Genomic DNA, 4,142 nt, shown 5'->3' on the forward strand with positions numbered 1-4,142 from the left:
GCTAGCAGATTTTGATGCATCCATTTATTTCTCGAACAGGGCTTTTGTGTTCGGCTGCCGGAGTATATCTATGCTTCTCCATCAATTGGATGATTAGCTTGCAAAGGAAATCAAATTTAATGGATGCTAATCAAGTCCTCGTGATTTTTTTGTGAGAGCTCCGTTCACCAACCGGACTACGGAGACATCAATTGGAAACTTAATGCAACCATGTGGCAATCTAGTATGGTATTGGTGGAAGTGATTCTAAGTTTCTCATTTTTTAAATATTGATGTTGGCTGGGTTTACCTTGTGACACTTATGGCGAGTATCGACATCTTTGATTAGTGGTTCCTTCGATGAAGCGCGGATGCTTAAGAATGTTGAAGCATGTGAATGGTTAACGAGCGCAATTCCTAACCTTGAAGTGCCAAATCTGAATCCATGCTATGCTAACATGCAGATGTATGTGTGCTATCCCTTGTTTGAAATGCCAATTATTCCTGGTCAGGATCCATCACTTTTCTTTTGGTTGCACGAGAATGAAGAAGTAATCCATTTTTTGCATGACAAATATCACTTACTTTTTCATGTCATACCAAATAACTCTTTGATGCATAGCCATATTACATATTCTGCTGGCAAACGAATATATTATATGCTGGAAATAAAACGCTATTGGAGATAAGTATTTGGAGCTTTTTACAATAGTTCCTGAAAAGTAATTGAAGAGTATTCTCCTATTCTTTTATCTTCCTTCAAATCCTACTATAAGGCTCAAAACAATGAAATAGGCATGGGCAATAATTGAAATTGAGCTTAAGTTAATAGATTCAATTTCCCCGAAATGCTACTCCAATTTATTTATTGCTACTCATTGTTCCTTTAACAAGTCAATCATTGATATTGACAAGTTATTTTTAAAATGATTGCATAGGTTAAGGAAAAACGTGCTGACTTAGAAAAGTTAAAGGGCACTTTTGTTTGTGGGGCTTCAGGGATCTTAAGGAAATATTTTGGCAGTTTAGTAGATTTTATGATAAGCGACAAGAGTCATTTTTCACAGGTAAATTTGCAGCTTAATTTTGTTCTAGCAGTTTACACCAATAAATTTTGATATTTAAATCCGAGTTTTTTTAAACCATGCAGTGAGGACAGTTGAAGAGGCCTGATCATGCAGATCTGAGGTACAAATGTCGGACCTATGCATGGCTTAAATTTTGATATTTAAATCTCAGTTGATGCGGCAGGATTTGTGAGTCAGTTAATTGATGATTTGGAGTCCAGAATTTCAATGCAGTTTGGCAGGGTAAGCGTAGTTTTATGTTTACACTTCCATGGATCAACTCCTTCAAACATTTGGAAATGCTCTCATTATGGTAACTTATTGTGATCTTAGTTTGTTGAAGAAGCTTGCCATCAGATAGAGAGAAATGAGCTTAATGTCTGACAAATGGGACAGCTATCTTATATCCAAAGGTAAACTTGATGAAATTTTAATCTTTAAATTGTAATCTGGTTTTTCTAAATCTCTAGACTAAGGCTTGAAGATTGAGTTTGATCTAACAAGTCTTTTTCTCAGTTAGAATATGTCAGCCTATTGTTGCTACTAGGTGCTAACTTCTAAGACTTAAAATATAATTGAATGAAGACATGAAAAGTCTAAAATGTTACTTAAAAAATAGGCTATGTTTGATACCAGGAAATATGTCCATCCTAATCCATAATTTATGTAGCTGCCAAATTTAATGCCCTTGAACCTTCTCAATTTTATGTTCACTTTCTATGTTGTGTACTTTTACGCTTGTACATTAATTGTCATTATCCCAACTAATTGATGTCTACATATTAATACTAACACAAAAATCACTGTCATCATGTATCCCTTTAGCCTGCTTTTGAGTTGCATCATATTCTAGACAATTTAAAGCAGCGACTAGGATTCCACAATGGTGGCTCAGAAGTAGCTAGTGCTCTTTTCTTTCACGGATATGTTTTGTTTGTTTCCTCCTATTAACAGTATTGTGCACTATTTGGTTTGAACCAAATTAATCAACCAAAACAAGTCAATTTAGTGTATTTGGTTTGATTTGATATTTACATCATTTTGTTCAGTTTAATATTTTGATATTTTGGGGTATGCAGTTGTTCAATTTTGGGTTTTATAAATTCAACCTGAGGTGTTGAACCCACCGAACAAGTTAAACCTTTAAAATGTTTAAGTTGGGAGCTATTTATAAACTGAATCAAAAAATTTTGGTCTATCCTCTCAAAGGCTTGGAGGCCCAAGCCTTAGTCTCTTGAAAACCAAACCGAATAAACTGAAATGACCAAACCGGCCCAAAATTTTGTAGGAATTAATATTGTGAAAAACTGCAACTGAACTAACTGAGCTACTGAACTTCATATGGTCAGTTTGGTTTTCTGTTTATTTTTTTATTTTTTGTTAAAGTGGATAAACCACAAATGCATTAATTCTGTTTATTCAAAATATTGGCCAGTTTGTTATTAAAAAAGTATGAAACTGAAAATTTTCATTTGTTTATTTATTTTGTTAAACTTGAATTGATTGGGTGCATACCCCTACCTATCAATGGGTTGTAACATGGGGTTCAGGAAATTTGGTTATGCTTGTGCAGTCACATTATTCCATATTTTAGTAGTCTTTATAATTCGGTTTTGACAGATCACTTGAGTAGTTTGTTCTAGTTAATACAAAAGACACCATCATTCATTATCATATGATTGATTTCTGATATTGGATTCTATTTAGACACTATAATGTTCTTGTTTTAATTTGCTTTATGGTTAAACATGTTATTGATATTAAGATTTAACCAAGCATTATTGATCTTATATGAATATTCCATTTTTTTTTCTCCTTTTGTCTGTAGGTTTGCTATGCTTGCAACAAGGATGGAGCAATACATCCAGGGCAATCGAGGGATTTGGTTGATCAATCATAGGGGAAAATTGTGAGAATGAGAAACAATGTCCCCACTTTAGCTTAGAGTTTAATCAGCTTGCTGACCTCACTTAACAATGCCATCCTGACTAATTTCTGAACTCCTAACTTTCCAATGACAGCTGAAGAGTTCCTCTAGGTTTTTTTTTTAAATTAATTTTTTATAAGTTGATGAAAAGGATGCTAATGATATTGGAACAGTTAAGCATGATATTTTTGCGACATTGGTAAAGATTGCTCAAGCAGACCCAAAATATGCTGACATTTTACTTCTAGAGAATTATGCAGCTTTTCAGAACAGGTTATGAGCAGTTTCCATCATTGTCTAAATAGTCCCTAGATAAAAATTCTTTCATTTTACTTTTCTTAATCTGTCATGTCAGGATTAACCTCCTTTAATATCTGTAGCACAATTATATGTTCTGATAGACTGCACTTCCTTTGACTTCCAGCCTTTATGATTTGGCCAATGTAGTACCAACACTTGCAAAGTTCTATCACCAGGCTAGTGAATCATACGAGCAAGCTTGTACACGCCATATCAGCATGATCATTTACGTTGTATGTTCTATCACCCTGAAGAAAAAGTTGTGATATTAAATTTTATCCACACCCTCCCCTTTTGCTGGATCTTTAAGTCTTTATTTATATTTGAGAGATATTGATTCATTAACAATATCATATTTTTGCAGCAATTTGAAAAATTATTCCAGTTTGCTCAGAAAATAGAAGATTTGATGTACACAATCACACCTGAGGAGGTAATTAACTGTGAAACACCTTCGTTATGTTGTTTACCAAGAATTCTTGTAAGTTCTCAGAAACGTGGTGCTTTTCATAAGTTCACAACTCCAATTTTGAAAATACACTACTGAAGAAGTATACAAAGTTTATAGCATAATAAAGCAGAGTTTATGCTTAGAGCTCAGAATCAGATAACCACTTAATAACCAAAGTGAGCTAGCTGTCTGTCATTTATTTGACCTAACTTGCAGTATTAACAGAAGCTCTCACTTGTTTCAAAATTCTCAATTTGGCGTTTGATTACTGTACCTTAACCTAGCCAACTTGGTTGTCAACTTTGAATTGTAGTGCACCCTAATTCTATAATCTATCTCCAGCCCATGTCTTGCATATTTGCTATCGCAATCATAATCTAAAGGAGTCACTTCCATTGCCCAAACAACATTAGGCATA

General features: G+C 34.0%; 1 long non-coding RNA gene across 4 annotated transcripts; it reads left to right on the top strand.

The window, feature by feature from the left end:
* Nucleotides 1–741: 741 nt before the first annotated feature.
* LOC120256666 lies at nt 742–3,713 on the top strand. Of its 4 annotated transcripts, none has more exons than XR_005535378.1 (7): nt 746–1,046; nt 1,130–1,167; nt 1,268–1,289; nt 1,380–1,459; nt 2,875–3,246; nt 3,398–3,506; nt 3,638–3,713. It is a non-coding gene; the product is annotated as an uncharacterized LOC120256666 (long non-coding RNA). The 4 variants fall into 4 exon arrangements; XR_005535376.1 differs by having other exon boundaries at nt 747–1,046; nt 1,231–1,289; XR_005535377.1 differs by having other exon boundaries at nt 768–1,046; nt 1,130–1,289; nt 2,875–2,955; nt 3,147–3,246.
* The last annotated feature ends 429 nt before the right edge of the window (nt 3,714–4,142 follow it).

This window comes from Dioscorea cayenensis, unplaced genomic scaffold (genome assembly GCF_009730915.1).
Source record: "Dioscorea cayenensis subsp. rotundata cultivar TDr96_F1 unplaced genomic scaffold, TDr96_F1_v2_PseudoChromosome.rev07_lg8_w22 25.fasta BLBR01001552.1, whole genome shotgun sequence".
Lineage (NCBI taxonomy): Eukaryota > Viridiplantae > Streptophyta > Magnoliopsida > Dioscoreales > Dioscoreaceae > Dioscorea > Dioscorea cayenensis.